A 23,837-nucleotide genomic window follows, 5' to 3' on the forward strand; every position below is an offset into this window, starting at 1 on the left:
TTCTTTAGTCAATGTGTTTTTCTATTTTCTATTACTCATTGTAGATCCAAACTTACCCTGAACCCTGAAAGACCCCCCACCAAAGGCCCAGACACAGTTCCAAAGACCCAGACACAGTTCCCCCAGAAACCCAAAAGAGCTGAGGGAAGAGATATCTTAAAAATAAGCAGAACTGAGTCAGTTCCCCCTTCCTGGAGAGGGTGAAGTCAGGTGTTTTCAAAAGAACAAAGTCAGGATGTCTGGTGGTGACCGATTAACCACAAGATGCCCCTCTCTGGAGATAACATGACCAGACCCCGGAGATGGGTTGTAAAACTCCTGACAGGGCAAACAGATAAGCTGAAATAAGACAAAGTCCGGGCCCAGGAAAAACTAGACCAATCAAGGATGGACTCATACTGACCCCTTCCCCTCTAAGGAATTTTGTAGGTTTTGCCTATAAAAACTAACTTCCCCAAGAAAGAGTAACTCCTCCCTGCCTCACTGCCGTGCGGCCAGTGAGTGCTTGAGATGAGTTCCCTGTTGTGACTTGTAATGAAAATAAACCTAGCTATTGCATTCTGGACATCTTCGGTCTCCAGTGGTCTCTTTGGGGGTCCTAATCTGGGCAGAACAAATCCCAGATATATAACAATGAATAGAAAAGTTTATTGTGTCATTAAAGTCGAATTTAGAAAATAAATACAAACAAATACAGAACATTGATGTCAATTGTGTAAAAGGATCATTGCAAACCCAGAGTACAGCAGGAGCTGTGTTGTTGAAGCTAGGAAAAGAGCACCACTTTACATGAATATTTATAATAATAAAAAAAAAAAACTCTTTGGGGATATATTTCAGTTTTGACCTGAAGAATTTCAAGGAGCTTACTTTGTTGTGGCAACTGCTTTCAAGAAATCAAGAGATGCTGTCATAGATAACAACGTGGTAGGAGGTAAAACTAAAAACATAAGGAAAACTAAAGTAATTATAATGACAAATGACCCCATTTCTACTGTGAAATTAATAAGACAACTATCTAACAAAGATGAAAATCAGTCAAAAGCTAAGCTGATCTGTCACTTATTAATGGGTAGGGTTATCCATTGCCACTTTTTTCAGATTTCTGATTTTTATTTATTATTCTTTTTCATGTGTTTATTTCTTCAGAATTTCATACACTATATTTTGATCATATTCTTTCCTCTCCTCAAACTCCTACCAGATCCTACCACTACTACCCAACTTCATGTTCTTAATCTCTCTTTAAAAATAAACAAAAAATATTTTTTTAAAAAAAATAGAGTATGATTTGTGTTTGTAAACTACTTCTAAGAGTGGGGCCTGCCCAGGAGTGTAGTTGTTATACCCAATGTTACCCCATTGGGGAAAAAACTGTTATCTGTTGCAAATAGCTTCTTGGTTAGAAGTGAAACTTTGTCCCCACTTTCCCTTCCCTGTGCTGGAATTTTGTCTGGCTTGAATTTGTGCAGGTCTTTGCCTCTGTTACAATCTCTATGAGTTCATATGTGCATCATACCTATTGTGTCTAAAAAATTGCTGTTTCCTTGAAGTCATCCACCACCTCTGGCTCTTAAAAATCTTTCCTCCTCCTCCTCCTCTTCTTCCTGGACCCCTGAGCCTTGAGGAAAGGCATGTGGTGAAGACATTTCCTTTAGAGTTGAGTATTCTGCTTTCTTCTTCATCTACCGCCATCACATTCCTTCATAAAATTGTTCTTTTTATTCTCAATTGTTCTTAATATATAACTACCAATTATATGTAACTGTTCTCAATATACAACTATGGTTTCTGTTTTTCATTTGTCTACAGTCCAAGGAATCTCACTCCTGGGAGGAAGCTATGAAAAAATGTCACTCCCAAGACAATCATAGTCATAGCTTTCTTGTCTCTTGATTTTTCTGGAGTTGTTGGTTGAAATCCTGTTTTTCTTATTAAGACCTTGCAGCTTTCATTTGCTTGTAAAATCTGTGTCTTCTAGAATACAGAACTTTCGAACTAAACTCCTTGTGATGCAGATCTTCTAGATAATTCATACAACAGGGCATCAAAAACCTCTCCAATCAATGGACAAACTAGAATGTCTATATCTTAGTTTTGTTTCCTGTTGCTATGATAAAACACCCTGACAAAAATGGGTTAAGGAAGAAAGGATGTATTTGGCTCATAATTCTGAATCACAGTCCATTATTGCTGGGAGGTGTCAGGAACTTGCAGCAGTTGCTCACATTGCATCTATAGTCAAGATCAAGGGACATGACTCAGGGCATGCATGTTCCTGTTCAGCTTGCTTTCTCCACAATCTGCAATCCTCTTCTCAGAGAAAGGTGCCACTTACAATGGGCAGATCTTCTCACCTCAACTAACATAATCAAGATGGTCACCCACAGACATACCCAGAGACCAACCTGATTTAGACAATCCCTTATTGAGGTGCCTGGCAGAGGTGATTCTGCATTGTGCCAAGTTGACAGCAAGCACTAGTCATCACCAAGAGTTTTGTGGTCTCTCTTAAGCAGGAACTACATCCTTCATCAGCATGGAAGACTGTACCTCGTCCTTCAGTTCCACTAATTTCTGAGACCACAGCTGGGGGTGAGAGAGTATGGTGTGGTGGTGGCAAGGGGGGCGGTTAGAAAGAGAAGTGTCAAGAAATCAAAGAGAGAGAGAAGGCTGAAAATCTCCAGGCAAAAGCTTCAGAGAAACAGAGCATGCACTAGAAAAATCCACAGTATACAAATATGTAAGAACATAGATCCTAGGTATATGATCCATAAAGGTTCACAACTTTGTGACCATTGTGAATGAAAATTCCTAAAAAGAAACTGTCTGGTTGTGAACAAAAACTCCTGGAAGGAATCTGTGTCTTCAGAGATTGATGACTAATTGAGTTTCAGTACTGTGAAAAGATTGGAATTTTGTAGGTTCAAAGGCTAATTATCTTAAGTTGGGCTAGTGTTAGCCTTCTGAAAGAGCCATTCCTTGTCCCACTCTGTATCAAAGCTAACATTATAACAATAGATATAAAACATTTCAGAATCTATAAACTTAGGAGAACACTAGTTTCTGCCAATTCAAAAGCTAAGAATGTTATCATCTTGAGTCTGTAGAATAGCTCACCTCCATTCACTGTACCTGCCTCTTGGGTGTACCCACCAATGTACTTTAAACTTGCCTTGATTTATAACGTTCTTTATTCTGTGAAACTATATAAAAAAAACTTCATAAAACTACTTCCTCACTGAAGCATGGAATTTGGGGTAATCTAAATCTGTGTTCTCAGACTAAGGTCACCCCAAATGGTCCCAGGATATACTGTCTCTTGTCCACTTGAAGACGAAAGCTGTGGTTTTTGCATTGACACCCCGCACTGTTGAGCTTCTAACCTTTCCCAGCTCACTTTCTAGCCCACTTCCCTGCTGGGACCTGCTCTCTTTATTAATAAACCTTATGCATTTCTACCCCTCTAATTCAATGCCTTGTTAACCTAGAAGTCACATCAGGTGCCCTCTTGACCCTCATCCACACCTGTGATAGCACCTCACTCAAACTGATTCCCAGCACCAAAATTACTGGCTCAAAGCGCTAAGAGGCCTTATGTCTCTCAAGACATTTTGTCAACTTTGCTTTTCCATATGCCAGTGGTGAAGTTACCAGTCATTTTTAAGTATGCCCATTCTCTACTTACCCGTACTGTTCCTAATTGATTTCTAGTCTTAGCAAGTAATCACATAAACAGCCCTTTTTCAGTCAAAATACAAACCAAACCTACGTTTTAAAAACGAAATCCAACTTGTGCACCTTGCACTAAAATACCTAGGGGGAAATGGTGTGTGCATCTATAGTTAAATATTTAACACACCTTTTCCAGAGGTCTTTCTTTGTAATGACATTCTCAGTAGGGAAAACAATGTCCTGCCAGCAAATGGAATATTGCTGTTTATAAGTAATGTAACGGTACTGAGGGATTTAGAATGGAAATGATAAACATCAAGTGATAAGGGCTTCATCTTTCTGTTAGGTTGCAGCTAAATAACAGTTTGCAGCAGATCCCAGTTGAGGGAATCCACCGCAGTTTGGACTATCCACAATTTCTATCACATTTCCCAAGGTTAAATATGTTGCCTTGAGGCAGCTGCTCAAAATGATAAAGGGGACACTGTAGGACAGTGGTGCTCTTTGTAATGTTAATAACCCTTGATTCTGATATCTGATGCAACTCTGGGGAAATCTGCTGCTTCCAGACTTTAAAAACCTAACTCAGTTAAGTGCACTTTATTACAAAAAAAAATTTTTTTAATTTGGCACAAGCAAGAGGACCATCTGAGTTCTACAAATTTAGATAGTTTTATTATTTATCCCACCTAGATGAATTTCCACAGAATAACATGTAATATAAAATTAATGTGAGTTTTGGTATAAAAACAGATAGTATATTGTTGCAAAATTAAATATATTTACATGCTTATAGGATTCATTTTTATAATATAAACTCCCTGGGTAGTGATCTTTTATCCTATTTTGTGCTTACTTGCTTAAGATTTATGCCCCATCTGGCTTCAAAGGATAAGTGAGAACATCTGCAAAATGAATACGCGCGTAAAATGAGCCGAGCAAGTGGCCAGTCTAGTCAGAAAATAGCAGAAATAATAAGTGCATTCAGACTAAAACTTAATGCAGGTACAACTTTGGGGAGAAAAAGTCATCTATAGTTTCTACCTACTAGTTTTTAAAAGGTAAAAATCCAAACAAATATATTGACTCATAAATCTCTCAGCCCCGTCTTTGTGTCTTCAGTAGGAAGAAACACACGAATCTATCTGAAGATGCCACCTTGCAGCCATTTCATCAGGCCAGACCAGAGGAGGAACATTTGCCCCTGGTGGCCTAGCAGAAGACCTACTTACTATTGGGGCAAAACAGTCCGTCATTTGCATTACAGACTGCCATGATTGATGCAAGTGAAATCCTTCATTTATATGAGGGACTGTGTGGTTATCAATGCAAATACCCTACCACACCCCCTTTGTGGCTATAAATAGGCCATCTGGCACATTTCAGGCATCAGGAGATACCCCCTGTGATGCATCCTGCTGTTATAACACGAGGCCTGATGAAAGCTTCTCCCAAGTGTTTGTTTGTTTATTTGTTTTTCCTTACCTATTTTTGATCATTATTAGTTGATTCGATTGAGCAGGTAACGGGTAACAGGTAACCCTTCACTGAGGTGAAGTTGGCAGGGAATAGCAACAGGGGGGCTCCTGAAGAGTCTCTGGGAGAGTGGGCCTGGACCAGTGGAGAGCAGGTGTGATGACAAATGTGAAGAGTTGAACAGGAGAAACTGTGGACCCTGGTTGCTAAAAAGTCCCAGAGAACAGCCAAACTACCTCAGATATCCTGGTCTCCTGAGAGCTGTAAGACCAGCCCCTGCCAAGGCCGTCTGGGGATGTCAACTCCCTAGACTAAGAGCTGTAATACTTGTTTCTGTCAAGAGAGTCTAGGCCCTGGTTCTGTAACCCTTGACACCACAGAGTTTGAGAATCCTAGCACCCAAGACCCGTATGAGAGCTCCAGCATTCGATGGCATCACATACTGCCACCTCTTGCTGTTTGCTACCACAAGCTCCTGCTGCCGGAGCTGAAAATTACAGAAGATGCAGGTGTGTGGATGCTGACAGTTCACATCGGTGTAATAAGCTTCCAATCTTAGTGCCCACTACTTAGCCAGTAGTCTCTGGCCCCTAAAGCCTAAATGAGCAAACCCTTCCCTCTCAGAGCTCAGAGCTGTGAGCCTCTTGGCCTGTGAGTCCAACCTCTCAGTCTTAGGCACTGAGATTATCAGCACCCGAAGAGACTCTCCTCATCAAGATTTCTGTCTTGAGAAAAGGGGTCCCAGCGAGCTGGTTAAGAACTCCTCTCACTAACACTCTGACCTCCTTTGAGAAGAATGAGTGAATGATATACGACACTTAAAAACCACTGCTCTACAGAAAGCAGTTTCTCCTTATTCAGTTCATGCTTACCTTGATTCTCAGCAAATGCGCAGGGTAAAAAATACACTGTGATCTGTATTATGGTGATATAACTTTAAGGACAGTTTACAAAACTCTGGATAAGTGGATGAAAAAAAGCAAGCTCCATGCTGGGTGGTGGTGGTGGTGGTGGTGCACGCCTTTAATCCCAGTACTCGGGAAGCAGAGGCAGGTGGATCTCTGTGAGTTCAAGATTCCAGTACAGCCAGGGCTACACAGAGAAACCCTGTCTGGAAAACAAAAAACAAAAAAAGTAATTTCCACAACATTTTTTCAGATATCAATGATCAATTCCTTTTAAATAATGAATTTTCTTTTCCTCAAGATGACAGTGCCACATATGAGGCTCATTTGTTCTTATTCATTCATTAAAAATACATTTCTCCTTTCTGCATATATGCTGTCCTGGTTATCATCTAGTTATCTCCCCAGCATGTGTATGCAGGGCAATGTTTAATTTTTACTTTGAATTGTAGGCATTATAGTCATTTAAATTGCATTTCCAGAGTCCAAATGACATTAGAATATCTGGGTATGAATCACTACTGAAGTAGCAGGAAGAATCTTAGGACAAGGATATCTGCTGTTTATTAAGAGCAAAGTGGTGGAATCTGTTTTCTAATGAGTCCAGTATAAAGGTAATCTGATCACTGTAGAAGGCGGCACTCACAGGAGGCCGTAGAATGTTAGGAAGCAAAGGAGGCTTTCTACCAAGTCAAGTGTAAATTCGACCCATGATCCTAAACTTTGGGTCTGTCTTCCCCCAACACTGGGACTCTCTGGGGATTAAAATAAGGGATTTAACTAAATGACAAGATTTACAATGAGGTCAACTTCCCTCCTGTGGTATAATTATTCCCTTTCACTTTATTCTCCTTCCTTCTCTCCTTCCTGCCTTTGAACCCAAGACCCCATGCATGCTAAGCAATGCAAGTGCTCTCCCACTAAGCTACACCCACAGCTCCTGCAGTGTGACTCAGAAACAGTCTCCACCAAGCCACCTGACCTGGGCAGCTCAAAAGCCTGGCCCAGCATGGTGACTCATACCTGTAATCCTGGCACACGGGAATCTGGGACAGGATGACGATGGATTCTAATCCAACCTGAGATACTTAATTAAATTAAGACATACAGAGAAAGAGAGAGAAAGACCCCTAATTGTGTAACTTCTGCACCTGCTACTCCAAGAGTTCTTCTGGCTGCAGAGCCTCCTGGAGGGCAAAAGTTGGCCTTCTGGAAGCACTCCGTCTCTTTCCACAAATTCCTTGTAAGCTTCAGATAGCCACAGTTGACTTGTGTCTTATAAACAAGTAAAAATAATTATCTCATTTCAAGAGCAAAATGTACTGATCACTGGTTATCTTTTCTCACTGATGAACTAATTTACATTCTGGGAGTTTAGGTAATTTTTCTGAGACTACAAAGCCAATAAATGATAAAGAGATATTTTTATTAAAGTGGTAAAATTAGTGTCCAGTATCTCCATGATGCATTAAAAAAAGTTTTGAAATCTTAAACCCATACTTTATACCTTTCCTATGTACAGTTTAATAGGTGTAGTCAAGATCTCAGGATAGGCCTTAAAAAATTATTTAAGCATAGGGGAACCCGTGGCTGATATGTAGAACTGAATGGAATTGTAAAATAAAATAAAATAAATAAAAAAATTATTTAACATAGCTTTTTTTTGTTCTAGTAATTGGGAAGAAAAGTAGCAATAATGAAATAACAATAGTAGTAATAGTAGTAGTAGTAGTAAGACAGCTAATATTAATTGGTCATTTACTAGATCTAGGAATGCTCTGATACAGGCATTTTCATGTATCTAGTAATTTAGATTTTACTGCATTGCCATCCTACAGCCCTATTATAAATGTTATTTGTTTACTGGAAAATTGAAGCACAGGAGGTCAGCAATGTATCCAAACTTACCCGAGAACTCCCATTCTAAATCAGTATCCATAAGTACTGCCTCATGTTATACATGTGTCCCTAAGATGCTCCCGCTTATTTCGCCAGACATTTTACCTCTTGGAAAGATCTTTCTAATACTCTCTCTCTCTCTCTTTGAAACCTGAGGAAGCCAACTCCCACAGACCGAATGGAAGCTTCCATGGAGGGATGACAGCAACTCATTGAGTAATTAATCAGAGTAGGGCTCCAAGCCAGGCATAGTGGAAAATACCTTTAATCCCAGCTCCAGGGGACCCAACACCTGACCTCTGTAGGTACCTTCACACATGTGGCATTCACACCACACACACGTACACACATAAATATTTTTATTTTTATATATTTTATTTTTATTTTAAATATTTTATTTTTATTTTTAATGAACTTTAATTTAAATTTTTTTTAATTTTGCCAATAAATTAAAACATCAATCACATACCAAAATTAACCAAACCAAAAATCTATACAACTTAATAGACTTATATACAGTTATAATTGGCATTTGAAACACAAGTTGTGAAGCATTCCATTAAATGTTACACTCAGTATCAAATATATTTTATGTGCTTCTCCATCAAAAGTGGGTAAAGACTTCTGTATTGGGATTGGAAAGAGGGTTCATCAGTTAAGAGCACTGGCTGCTCTTGGAGAGGACCTGGGTTCAGTTCCCAGCACCCACATAATGAGTCACACCCATATGTAATTCCAATTGCAGGGGATCTGATGTCCTCTTCTAATCTCCTTGGGCATCAGGCATGCAAGTAGTGTGTATACATACATGCAGGCAAAACATTCATAGAAATAAATTAAATAAGTAGATGGATAAATAAAATATTTTTTTAAATCCCACAAGCCCTAGTGATGAAAGTATTGCTTGCCATTAGAATTTAACAAGAAAACTTGCATAATACTTATCTGGTATGCAGCATATATTCTTATAAACAACACATTACTTCTAAAACATGATGTGGGATCTGTTTCAAGTAGGCTCACAGCTAAAAAACATGTGAACTTTTATAGTAGAATGATTTAGGATAATAAAGGTATTATTTTAAAACATGAGAAAAGGGAAGTCACAGACTCCATGAGAGATATACCTTGACACTCTATTTCCACCCCCAGGTCTGATAGACTAATAAGAAGGGAGGGTTTGCCTAATCTTGGCAGGTCTATGTGCGGAGTGCCACCCTGTGCCTACTAGACACATCTGATGAAAGAGCAAGCTTGCAGTAAACATCCAGGAGTTAAACACCACAGCTCACTCCCTGCCCTCCTTCCCCCACAGATACAGACTCTGCACATTAGCCTCTCGCATACAGCACAGGTAGAAGAGCATAGAAATGGGTGTGGGAGGCAAATGTAAAGTATTCTACCCAGATACCCCACATATCTTTATAGGCCAGCTTCTTTACATTTGCACAGGAGTGTGTGTTCACTGGTAAGTTTAGCATGAAGTTTTCTTCTGTTATATCATATGCTGTGATGACAGGTATCCTTTAACTTAACAGTTGAGTTCATTTTTGCTTTTCTTATTGCAAATTCCTTCATGGTGAGACTTATCATTTACTATATCTCAATTTTTCTGCTAATATATGCTTAGTTCAATGTAGTTACTTTTCTCAAGAACTTTAGTAACATCTACTGTACAAATTAATGGAATTCACTACAGTGTTTACATACACACATGCACTCATGAATGTGTGTGTGTGTGTGTGTGTGTGTGTGTGTGTGTGTGTGTGTGTGTGTGTGTGTGTGACTTTGATCTATTGGCCTTCCATGAGTGATTATGAATTGAACTGTGTTGAATGTTTATCAGAGGAAATTGTTCTCAGTGAGGAATTTGACTTTAACTTAAAACTGGAAAAGAATTTAATAATAAATTTTAAAAGATTCAGCCAATATCACAGAGCTTATGAGATATTATACTGAATTAAAATCAATCCTACCCTGATCTGGTCATTTTCCTAGCAGGTCCCACACAATTCTACACACACAAATTTATATGAGTGGCTAATGCTATTATTCAGGACCGTGGACAGTGCCTGACACGTGCATGCAGTTGTATTCATTACTTGATCTGGCTGCATAAAGGACTTGTGGTAGAAGAGTTAATTAAGTAGGAGAGAAGAAGAAATGGGTTGTTTGAATCAAACTGTACATTTTTTCCAATTTCTTAGTTTTTACCTGTAGAAATGACTTGATGCGGGTACCAAAGATGGAATCAGGGGTGTGTCCCTGTATGTGTGGATGCTGATAAAGTTCATTACATCAACACTTACATGATTTGGAAGTTTAATTGCTTGGGATTTTTCTCAGTCAGATGACATCAGATCACAGAAAAATACCAAAGGAAAATGTAAGTAGAAATTTATGTAACTAAGCCCGTAATTTTTCACAGCATTAAAGTACTGTTCTTTCTTTAAATATCACTCAGGTATTTCATGCCTGGAGCTCATTCCAGCTAATCTCCCAATCTGTGGGTGAAACTATTTAATCTGGTTTTTCTCTCGATGAAAAACTATTAATGGGAGCGCTTTAGAAATCATTTCCTTGTGAAATATAAATCTGTCTCTTTGAATAAAGTGCTCTGACAGGCAGCCTAGAAAGCACTAATACAGGGTAACAATCTGTCTCTACTACTGAACTTTATTTGACTGTGAGAGAAACAGTAAAAATCCTATTATGGCATATCAGAAAGTCCTGGCTCTGTGGAGGCCTTTGTGCTTCTTCCACAGAAATCCTCGTCAATCATTTAAAGTCATTGGCCATTTCTTACACCCCCCTCTCAGCTACAGTTCAGGTGGAAGTCGTGATATACGCTAAATGGCTTCACTGCTCAGATGTAAAACAGAATTTATGTTTACTATTCTTCTTCAGACACCCACACTTTCCTTCTGCAAGATAAACCTTATAACTGCTTTACATCATGCCTTCTCTTCATGTGATTACTGAGAGAATGGCAGATTTATGAGCCTAAGACCATCTGTGCCAAGAAAAGAAGGCAGAATTATTTTTCCTTAATAAAAGAGATGGCATTGTTCTTTGTCACTTTATAACATTGCTTATCTGCCCATAAGAACCCTTCATGTTTGACCCACAGGCATTCACTTAGCACATCGTGAGTTTCCTCTACTTTCCTGTTCCTCTCAATGGGCCAAAAACACATGCCCACCTTTATGCCAAACCGGAGTATCTCAGTCCAGGAACCACTGTCGTTTTGGAAATTGGCAGTTGGATAATTCTTCATTGTGGCAAGATGCCCTGTGTGGTGAGGATGTCTGGGAACACAGCTGGCTTTTGGCCACTGGATGCTGAGGCCCATTCAGCCTCCCACTGTGAGAACTAAAAATGTCAATTACAAAATGTCCCCTGGGGCAGGGGGATGACTAAAGACTCCAACTGAATTGCCTTTGATATATCCACTCAATCTGGCATCATCCTTTCTTTCATGGAGTCCTACCCTGAGCATTAGGAGGGTCAGTGGTAGATGCTGCACCCAGTGAACAACATTCTTGTACAGAGTAAATTTTACAGTTAAGAGGGATGCACTACATAGCATGTCCCTGAAATGACTTGGTCAGTAAATCCAGTAAAGGGTGAAAATCTAAAGTCCTGACCTGTGAACTCAGAAGCTCAAGCAGTCTTAGCACTTGCAGTCACAAAATTTGACTTTATGAACTCACATTAGAAGAAATCAGAACACAACAAGGACTTTTAGGATACTGATGCCTCATAAAATAACTATTGTTTCAAGTGCTCAACCTCCTAAAAAGTGCATTCTAGCAAACAGAAACAAATTTGAATATACTTGAAAACATGGGAATAAATTGTGTAGTGACTATAAGATAAAATCTGAGTTAGCTACAGATAGCTTTTATTTGCCTAATGCTTACTTACACTTTCAAGTTTTTCTACAATGAATATGAATTTTATAACTAGAAAAATAGTCAATAGTCTTTATAAAATAAAGTTCCTTTAAAAGTCTTATTCCTACACATTTTAAAGTTAAACCTGATGTACAAAATGCCTTCCGGTTACATTCAGCCTCCTACAGGATTATTTATGGGCCACCACTGAGTTCCCCCTAGAGAGTGAGGAAATAAAGTTGACATGACAGTGTTTTCCAAATTGCTTCTGAACACAAAACATCAGCGGGCCTTTGAAGACCAGGCCTGCAGTTTCTGCCCAGAGAACAAGGGTCCCCCTGCAGTAACCCCCATGTCCCTGAGTGATTTCAGCTGTGACAGCTAAACCCCCTAACAGCCCAGTGCTCTGGCCTCTGGAAGGTCACATTTGCATTGGCTGGAAGGACAGTGCAGGTGGTGCAGCCCATGGACACATTCTGTTTTACTCTTTTGCTTAATTAGGAACACCCTTCCCTTCCAGTTCTCCTTCCTAGTCACCTCCTGCTGTGTGCTGCTGGGGCTGTTAGCTGGAAAGAGCAAGAAAGGAACTTCAGAGCTGACAATCAAGCTCTAGACCTTTAAAAACAAAAGACTTGTAGGCCCCTGCAAGTTGTTTGTGGGGAAAAGCAAATAAAAGGCTACATGGAGCAATATTACCTCCTAGGTTGCAAAATGAAATCTTTGGTATGTTTGTTGTTGGGAATGTTGGCTTGAGCATCATGTTGTCCTAAGATTCCAAGGATAGATACAGCAGTTATCTATGCACCTGGGGTCAGGGAACCCCATAAAGCTCTAGAAGTCTAGTTTCTTCAGTCTGAAAAAATGGACTCAGTAACGCCCCTCATGAGGCACATGTTATGTGACAATTACTATAAACTATACTGAAAGAACTGTGTTCAGGGTATGCCAGAAGCAGCTGCATTTTTAATAAAATGTAGCCAACTTGACAAATACATGTATCACAGGTTCCCCTGTAATGGTGATAGGCACTAACAGAGATTTTTTTTTTTTTTTTTTTTTTTTTTTTTTTTGGTTTTCTGAGACAGGGTTTCTCTGTGTAGCTTTGCGCCTTTCCTGGAACTCACTTGGTAGCCCAGGCTGACCTCGAACTCACAGAGATCCACCTGGCTCTGCCTCCTGAGTGCTGGGATTAAAGGTGTGCGCCACCACCGCCCGGCAACAGAGGAGACTTTGAAGGGATGTGGTTGAAGTGTAGGAAAAGCCATACTGAGGATCCGAAATTTCAAGTTCAGATCTGTTAGAGGTGAGCTTTACAATCTTGGGGAAATCTAGGAAGCTCTAGGGACCTCACTTCTCTCATCTGAAAGATGGATGAACAGAAATAATCGGGTGAGAAGGAAAGAAGAGCATTCCATGAAGATAACCCAACATGGAACACACACACACACACACACACACACACACACACACACACACACACACACACACACCAAGCAATTTCATCTCAGCCATCCTTTAGATCATGTAGCACCCCCATTGCCTGGTCTTCTTGAACTCAGACAGGTGAGATCCAAACTGCCAATTCCCTTTGAGTTCTCAGTAAAGAGCAGAGTGTCCAGAACACAGATGTCAGGAAGGATTTGTGAAATGAAAGATGAGATCACGAAGAAGGTCTGTATGAAGGTTGATGCTTAGCAGTAAAATCTTTGGCAAATCGCTTCATTTGTGAAAGCCATAATTCTTTATTTGTAGACTATTTTTATTTCAAATACAAATTTGTCCATATTTTGTGTTCCTATGAATTAAGCCTGTCCCTTTTCTCCCTAACTGAATGTGTCTCTGACAAACAGGCGTATACAAAGCACAGAAAGAATGAGGAGTGGGAGTGTGATTTCTACATTTCTGAAGTACTGTGTTATTCTGTGGATGATATCACAATATCTGAGTGGGTGATAAAGAGAAGTTTAGAGTTGGTCAGCTGTGTCAGCCAATAAAATATTTTCTGCACAAGCATGAGGACCTGAATTGGGATCTCCAGAACCATGTTTTTAAAAGCTAAAGAAACATCAAGCATCTATAGCCCCAGAGCTGGAGTGGCAGAGATGGGAGGATCCCTGGGGATAACTAACCAGCCAGTCTAGATGAAACAGAAAGTCCAAGATTCGATGAGAGAACCTGTCTCAATACATACATACATACATACATACATACATACATACATACATACATACATAAAAGTGGAAAGCAATTAAGGAAGATACTTATCAAACTCTGGCTCCCAAATACATATGCCCACATGTGCACTAAGACCACATCTGCATGTACATGTGTACCTTCCCACACATGAACATACACATACAGTCAAAAAAGAGAGGAGAAGTTCATTTAGCCTTACGGTTCTTACAGGTTGAGTGATTGGATCTGATGTGGTCTTCTTGCTGGCAGAGTTTCAAGGTGAGACAGAGAGAGCACATGTATACCTTCTGGTTTCTGTGTTCACACAAGCAGCCATTATTCAGTCAATTGGGTCTTCTTTGATGATGAATCCTAAAGGCCCCATCTCTAAACACCATAGTCCAGTAAATTTGTGGATTAAAGTCTCCATTAGTTTCAGATTGTGTAAATCATAGCAAATAATAGTACATCCATCTCAGTATTTCCAAAGCCATATAGTAAGGTTTAGGAAAGACAATGTACTGTGAACCTTGCATTCTTGTATATTCTTGCAGGGTGTGTTAAGATTGCAAGACTCTAACCTTTATCCACATGGATTTTAGGGCTGTCCATAGAAACCAGCCTTGGAGGATTAGGTGATGTGTCTCTCACAACCTTGCCCCCACTTCTGACTGAAGAACAGGTCTTCTGCCACTCACTAGTGAAATGATAAATCCAACAGCCCGGAGTTCCCTTCGTGTGATGCTCTGGCACGCTGTGCAGAGGTGTCCATCAGGGCTTTTCTGAGTCAACCCCTTTATACTATTGGGTAAAGTGACAAATGACGTAAATGAGCATGGGCTGGCTTCTGGTTGCTGTTTTTGCTGTTTTCATTTTTTTGGGAACAAACATCCTTTGTCACAGCTTTAGGCAGTATCCATGATGCTGTGGCAGATGAACTTGTTCGCTTGGAAGTAGAAAAACTCAGGACTCTTTCACCATTCTGGACACTGAGTGATAATGTTGGCATTAAGATCGGCTATAGCTGGGTCTATTCTTCCATGAAACTATCTTGAGTTTCAGTTTTGATTTCAAGCTTTTGGTCATATTTCCACCACAGACTGAAAAAGAACTGTATTCATCTGCTCAGACTCAAGTAAACCTGACTACCACAGTATAAAATAGCCTCAGAAAGACCTCGAGGATTCAACACAAAGTGCAGCCTGTAAAGAGCAGTTAAATAATCAAGCCATGAGACAGAAACAGGATGGTATCACTGCTGATAATCCTGGCTCTGGGGAGGCTCAGGAGGGAGGATCAAAGTCAGCCTAAGTTACATAGGACATAAGTTGACTCAAAGAAATAAAGAGAGGTAAATAGGGAAGGATAGAAAGAGAGAGTAAAGGAATAGTTCTGAAAATCCTACCGGAATTCACATATCACCTAGACTTACTTTGAGAAACTGCAAGATGGTTCAGTGGGTAAAGAAATTTTCCATAGAGCCAGATGACCTGAATTCCCGATAGCCCTGACTCCCACATGGTAAAAAGAAAGAACTGACTCCTGCAAGTTATCCTGTGACCTTCACAAGGGTGCTATGGTACATGCACACGTGGGGACACGTACAGGCAAACAGGTGTGCATACATGCATACACACAAATAAATGAACGAATAAATAAAAATAAAATGTACTAAAAATTATAATTACTTTGAATGGTCCCACCTTAATTACTTTCTTTATGCTCAAAATCAAATTCCCAAAAGAGGAGCACAGATAGTTGACTTTGAATCATTTATTTTATTTTTCCTTTGTCCAGCATGGTGTAGAAGATATGAAAGAAGAGGCATGTATATTACTAAATACTTAGACTGTATAGAACAGTCAATGCCTAAAGCAAAGGCAAAAATCACAGATATTTGTCAAATATGATCCCTCATATATATAAACACTCAGTACACAAGTGTAATTACCTTGCATTATAATGCTGTGATCATAAAAATAATAGAAATACTGTTGCAAAGCTGCTAATATAAGATCATTAGCTAATTTTTTTTTAAATTGGAGAATTGACATCTCTTGATGATGTCATAGATGCCATCTAAGAAAAACTGGATTTTTGTCAACTTTAAGTTATGTTGGTTTAGAAACTGGTGGATATACAGGCCTGCACTGACCCTCTGTCTTCAGTCTGATAAGAAATGAAGAAAGTGTCCTGTGGTTAGGAGTACAGACTCTAGCTGCCTTCAATTGAAAGATACTTCACAATTACTTGATGCTTGGAAACTAAATAACTAAATGATGTTTCCAAATATCTTTTCTGTCACCTAAAGGTTGGTTTTCAGTGATTGCTCAGTAAGTATTGACTTCTTTACTCCCACCAGCATGGCCAACCCATCTAAATACTGGTCTGTGCACTAGTATGTGACTGCTGATTGTACATCCCTACAAGCAAAAAGAGGCAAAAATGATAATGATCAATCTATGCTGAAGATAATGCCTTAATGTGGCAACATATTTTTCCGAGGAAAGGAAAAGAATAAATAAAAGAGTACAAAATTTCAGGTAAGAGGAGTTAATTCAAGATCAGTAACTATAGAAAATAATATATTGAATACAAAATTTGCTGAAAGAGACGATTTTAAGGCCCTCACAACATATGCTAGTTTGATTTAGCCTTCCTATATGTACATATATCATGTTGTATACCACAAATATTTACAACTTTTTTGTCAATGAAATATTTTTAAAAACAGAAATCCTGAAATTGCAAACTTGCTTGTGTAGAAAGTCCTCACATAAAGGCTTAATAAGCAATAGGATTCTCTGTCTATGGCTTCACTGTACAGCCTACCCATGTTTCTCAGTTTCCTCCATGTCTAGTCTCTAATGCCTGACTGCCTCCCCGACTATTTGTCTCCTTTATCTTAATGACTGCTTTATTTTTCTGCAGTTAAACATTTGTAAGTGACCATAAATATTTATTTTACATAAGTATAGAAGGAGATGTTATCCTATCTATTCAATTCTAAAATGTCCCCCAAAACACAGAGCTCTGTATCTCCATGGATTATCAAGCTTTGATAATGTAAATTTGATCCATGAACAACTATTTGCAGGGCTTGCACACACCAACAGAGACCAATTAGGATTGGGGGATTAGACGATGCATCAATTTATTGATCTGTGGCAGGTCTTCCCAGTGGCATCTATATTTTTGTTAACGATGCATAAGAATCTATCTAGGGATTTGCTAAACTGTTAATTCCATTAATAGTTGTTGATCTAAGGTGCTACTCATACGTTCAGCAAAGGGGGCGGGGGAATCACCGTTTAGCTCTTGTTGTAAATGTGTTAACAACTCCTGTAGAGCTAGACCCAAACAAACCTGACCCAAATTCTATCTTCTCTATTTAGTCCCCCATGATTTCACTCTTGGATGAATGCTGCTGAGACCTAGTTCTCAGGGATCCTGGCTTTTATCATACTGTGTCTGTGGGATTTAATAACAAAATAAGGTTTCCACACTTGCTCGGACTCATGAGCCAGAGTAGTTCTTCCTCTTTCAGATGACTTCATTCTTCTGCTTATCTCTGAACCTTGATAGAGCCATGCAAAGGGCTGGATTTAGCCAGCCCCATCTTCCCTTTCTTTTCCAGCTTCTTTATTAATTCCTTAGTGCCTGTCTCTGTCCCAGCCTCTTCCTATTGCTCCAGGCATAAGAGACCCTGACTAAATCTTTAGGCTGTGTATTCCCTTGTGTAGTTGTGCCTACAAACAACTTCTGAAACATTCTGTCCCAATAATCTATGGTAGCACCTGGAGTGGCAGCCATCCCGCCTCTTGGGTCAGTTCTATTTTAATTCAGTTCTTCCCCACTTTTATACATTGGTTTTATTACTAGTCCTCAAAGGCAGACTTAAAACCAGGATCTTCTGTCTCCAATGATTGTATGCTTTAATCCACATACATTGCTTCTATATTTATGCCTCTCAGCTATGGGCAGTCACCTACATTCTTATGTGTACATTTTTTACTAAGGTCTAAGTACTTTTTGACTGCAGAGCTATCAGTTTCCTTCAGGAAGCTTCCTCTCTGTCCATCCCCATGTCTATTTACTAGAATTACCATCATCCTTCTGACTCCTTCAGTTGCCAGGATACTACAGTGCTGATCTTGGAGGATAAGAACAAATCAAGTGACTACAAGTGTGCTGGTAAAAGACAATGGTTTATTATCAAGGTAGTTCTTTATAATATCAATTTTATCAATAACAGAACTGGTAATATATTTTTCCCATTGTCATCATTTTATTTTTAACATTACCATGTCTACTACAAAAACTAAAATGATCTAAAAGTTTAGGTTCTAGAAAATGAGTAGATATATGCAGAGAGTAAATAACAATTCAGTGGGTTAAATGCTCTTTTATATATTTGTATAAAATGCTTTCTTGTTACAACTGAAGATGCCTAAATATATAATTTCTATACTTTTTGCTATTTAGTCACTGAACTAAACACACACACACACACACACACACACTTTTTATGGGTGTCTCACATTGAAGAGGGAAAATATATTGGTAGGAATTCTTTGTGCCATCTTCCAAGAGGCCTGAAATTCTTAGCAAATGCTACTTAGAGGCAATTTTTTCTATCTTCACTCACCAGATTGTCCCCTGAAGTAATTGAAACCTATAAGCCTTAGATAGAAAGCTGCTCTGTTCCATTGATTATAATAGAGCAGTCTGGGCTTAGGTGACAGTACTCCTTTTAGGAAGGAAGGGTTGGCTTAGCTTATATAAAATATATATAAATGCATATTTATTTGTATATTATTAAAAGGTTTTGTGCCTGAGTGGCCCAGCTCCTGACTCTATAATTACATTTAATGTAGTTAACTTGGCTGAGACTTCCTGGTCTTTCTGACAAGAGACAGGACAGTATCCAGTGGGTTTCATGACAGGAAAACACATTGACATCCCACCCCAAGCCCCATCCCCAACCCCACTGCCATCCCTACTCCTACCTTCAAGGTCCTACAGCCTCAAAACCTGAAGTTAATCCATGATGCTCTTGGTAGAGGAACAGGTTTCTTAGTCAGTGAAGAAAGGATAAGACACTATCCATGAACTCCCCTTACCTTGTTTTAATCAGACTCTGGAGAGGAAGAAGACCACATAGGTACTGTTTAAGTTTCCCTGCACCATGGATGATTAGCTTTGCAGCTGGGAAAAACAAAATAAAATTATTTCTTATTGAGACTATCCAGGAGGAGGTAGTAGACGAAGAGGCAAAGGAGTAAGTACATGGCTCTTCATAATCACCCTATTCCCAGAGTGCCTGGATGAAGGCACCAATGATCTGCAATCCTGTGTGAGCTGTAATTTTTGACAGGGGAGCAGAGGTGGCATGGTAGGTGTCCTACAGGAAATGGAAGCTAAAGGAACTCTGGAATCAGAGCTGTGTGTGTCTAAGTCCAGGCTGCAGCCTCTATGCCAGCTGTGCGACTCTAAGCAGATGATTTCCATCCTTTGGATTCCATTGGTTCATCTGTGAGATGGAGGGAACATGTGAATTAGGTAGGGCTTCCTGGAATTAAGGAAGATGATAAAGGAAAGGGACGTGCCAGGTAACAAGTGACCAGTCAATTTTCATTCCTTTCTTTCTGCTGCCTAGCATCTTTATCTCATTCAAAACTGCATTAATGGGAAATATGAGAATAACAACAACAACAAAACCCTGTTCCCTGTCCTCCATTAAATAGGTAAGGATAAAAAACACAAGAGAGGGTAACTACTGAGGTTGTCTATGCCCTAGCAGATGGATAAACTTATAGGCATGTTCACATGGGTAGCACTGATTGGACTTAGTGTGTTATTAAAAAAAAAAGATAAAAATAAAGTTAAGAGAGAGGTGGGAAATATGTTGGTGAAGAAAAGCTGGAGGGAGGGAAAGGAAGATGAATATGACCAAGATACATTCTATGCATACGTATTTTTTTTAATTTGAAAAAGGAGCAAAAGAAATACAATGAACTAAGGTATGCATTTGTAGAAGACCATGCAAATGAATAAGTATATTTAATGATCGTGCACTTCATAAAGTACATATATTAAGGGTACTGGCTTTAACAACATGACCCCAAACTCTTCTCAAGGGTGTCTGCACTTCTGAATGTGGGTGGGCTTGTGATTTCCAAGAGCAGTTCTCTAGTACCAACAAAATGTCTTCCAGTAACATGGAGACCTCTTCCAGATTCAATAATTTGCTAGAACAAATTGTAGAACTCATGAAATCACTGCACCTACTGCTATCATCTTATAAATATCTAAATGAATAGCCAGGTAAACCAATGTATAGGCAAAAACTGGAGGGTCCCAGAGCAGGGGTTCTCCGGGCCATCAGTCTACCACCCTCCAGTACATCAGTATGTCCACCAAGGAAGTGCTTTAACCTCATGATTTAGCACTTTTAGTTTTTGTTTCAAAGTCTCATTGCATAGGTATGATTGAGAAAATCATTGGCTGCATTATTGAACTTGAATCTTCAAGCCTTTCTCCCCTCTCTAGTGTTCAGGGTTGAGGCTGAAAGCCCCACTTCCCTAATCATAATACTGCTTCTTCTGGCAGTGAGTCTCCATCCAAAAGCTACATCACAGTGAACTCATCCTTTACTCTTTAACATAAATTCAAGTTTTTAAGGGCCTATTATGAATAACAATAGACACTCTGATCACTCAGAAAATTCTAAGAATTTTTGAAGCTCTATGCCAAGAACCAGAGACAAAAAGCTAGATACATTCTTTCTATATCACAGGTTATGAACTACTCTAACATACAGAGAACTGCTAAATTGATCCATGTAACTCATAAAAGACCACACAGCTTCCATCCTGTTCAATGGGATGCTCATGTTCAGAGCATTGAGCCATAAATATAAAAAGTTCAGTTCTATAGGACCTCCATGCTATAAACCAACCCAGCATAATGCAGGCAGCTTGGATAACAGTCAGAGCTTGTGAGTCATACCATCATTGGTAGGAAATGAGCCTTCTAGCCACCTCTAGCCATTAAATCCCAGCTAAATCCCCAGATAATGTGAATCAGGGAAAAAAATCCTTGCTGTCATCTGAATTTCTGACCCACAGAATCAGGCATAATAAAAGGCTGTAAGCTAATAAAATTATGGAGCCACTTCCAACTTGGCAATAATAAGCAGAACACACTGTAACATGTGGGGCTATAAAAGAACAGTGGATCCAGGCCACTCCAAGATTGCATTTTTTAAAAAAAGTTGTTGTTTTTTTAAGTGGGGAGGGATACATTACAGTTTGACTTAATTTTTAGTTGTCTGTAAGAAAAAAAAAGTTGAATTTCTGGGATATTTTGTATTAGAGAAAATGGTGAGAGTCTAAGGAAAGATACCAAGAACGTTTATTAGAACAATGATGGTAAGAATGAAAGACTGGAAAGGGGCTTAGGACATGAGCTTAGCAGAAAGAAGAATCAATGATGAGCCCATGTTTGTGGTGACTAAGTGTCTGGAGTGTTGATGGGACCATTCACTGAGATACAAAATATTAAAGGTTTAATCATAGACAAGGTATTGAGGTGAGTGTGTCCAGGAAAGAGTCGAGTCTAAAGCCTGGTGAGGGAGCAGATAGAGTGGAAGACAGTAGCAGATTAGAAAGTAAACAATCTCTACCTTTAAGTCAACAATGACTAGATGGAATCATTTAGGAAGATGATGTAGAATAAGCAAACTTGATCATCTCTAGGGAACTTCATGCAGGAGGATTCCAGTGTGATGCCCAAGGGGAAAAAAGATGGGAGAAAAGAAACATGAACTTCAAGGAGTAAATAATCTTAGAGTTCTCTCTCAATCACATTAAACAGAGAAATCCTCCACCATATTCCAAAGCCTTTCCCGGGCTGTGAAGATAGAAATCTGGGTACACTGTCATTTGAGCATTCACATTCATAGACTGCCAAAAAAAAAAAAAAAAACTTATGAGACAATAAAGTGGAAAGATACAAAATGGAATGGCAATTCAGTACATAGTGCCTCAAGGAGAAAGACATTGACTTCTCAGTGAGAAAAAAAGGAAGTCTTCAGGGACCTGGCATATCATGCTTTTGTCTGTTAAAATGATGAGTGAGCCCCTCGAATCCAGAACTCTTTTCACGGTTAAGCCCTGAGGACACTTCGAGTTCACAGGGTTAGTATACTTGATGGGCTTGAAATTCAGCATCCTTTGGAGAACCTGGAAGTTCTATAGACTCTGTGTGTGTGTGTGTGTGTGTGTGTGTGTGTGTGTGTGTGTGTGTGTAAGTGGGTGTGGGTGGATGTGGTGTGTGAGGGCTACGTGTGTGTGGTGTGGTGTGTGTGTGGTGTATGTATGTGGTGTGTGTGTGTGTGTGTGTGTGTGTGTGTGTGTGTGTGGTGTGTGAGGGGTGTGTGTGTGGTGGGGTGTATATGTGGTGTATGTGTGTGGTGTATATGTGTGTGTGCATGGTATATTTGTATGTGTGAGGGGTGTGTCTATATGGTGTGCATGTGTGTGGTGTGAGGGGTTTGTGTGTATGTGGTGTGTGAGTGTGATGTGCGTGGTATACAGATATGTGTGGTATGTGTGTGTACATGGTGTATTTGTGTGTGGTATGTGTAGTGTGGGGGGGTGGGAGGGTGTGGGTGTGTGTATATAGTGTGTCTATGGTGTATGTGTGGTGTGTGTGTGGTGTGTGTGTAGTATGTATGTGGTGTGTGTGTATGGTGTGTATGTGGTGTCTGTGTGGTGTGTGAGGGGTGTATGTATGTGGTGTGTGTGTGTGATGTGTGTGTGATCTATGTGTGTGTGGTATGTGTCTGTGTGTTGTGTTGTGGCATGTGAGGGGTGTGTGTATGTGGTGTGTATGTGATATGTGTGTGATGGGTGTGATGGGTGTGTGTGTGTGTGTGTGTGTGTTGTACTCCCACTGAAAAAGGAAAGACAAGTGCCAGTCCTCAAGGGAAACTGGACCCTTCCTATTTGGCATCAATGCATCTAATCTGTAAACTGCCTCTCTGCACACAAGACCTCCTTGCTATTGTTCTGACCCTGTGCCATTATGCGAAGTGGAGAGCAATTGAAAGAAGCATTTATTGCTGCCTTGAATGGAAATCCAGAAGGCAGAATTGTTCAGGAGCTGAAAGCAATTTATTCATGGGCTTTCATTTTCCTGAAGTTGGGAGGATTTCCCCCACCCCTGTATCCCCCAACTCCACCCCTATCCCCTTACTTCCCATCTGCATGTTCCAAGGCAGGTGTGTCAGGATTAAGGGATTGGTTTAACTCCAGATGGTTTCAAGTGACTGCACAGATTTAAGAGTGTACGCAGTCCCAAGTTTTATCTTTAAGGCAATCATTAGAAGTGTAAAAACAAATTTTTTCCAAGTTTAAAAACTACCTAAGTACCCATGCACATGACTAATAATTTAATAAGAAACTGATCCATTCAGAATACTACATATCTGGGGGGAGAGCAAGGGAGACAGAGAGACAGCAGAAGAATAATGATTTCTAACTGGGGGTGAGTTTCTGCCTTCCAGGAGACAGTGACAAAGACTAGTGAGAGGCCAGGAATGCTGCTGAATGTCTGCAGTGCACAGGACAGCACACCACAGCAAGACATTTTCAACCTAGACTGTCCATGGTACTGAAGTCAAATGATTAGTGCCTTGCTTCTTTCCTACACAAATTAAGCCTCGTCACAGGACTATCACGTCTCAGGGATGACAAGACATTCTGGTCACCACATAGTCTCATGTGCCTTGACATTCTGCTTCTGG

This window comes from Peromyscus maniculatus, chromosome 5 (assembly GCF_049852395.1).
Source record: "Peromyscus maniculatus bairdii isolate BWxNUB_F1_BW_parent chromosome 5, HU_Pman_BW_mat_3.1, whole genome shotgun sequence".
Taxonomy (NCBI): Eukaryota; Metazoa; Chordata; class Mammalia; order Rodentia; family Cricetidae; genus Peromyscus; species Peromyscus maniculatus.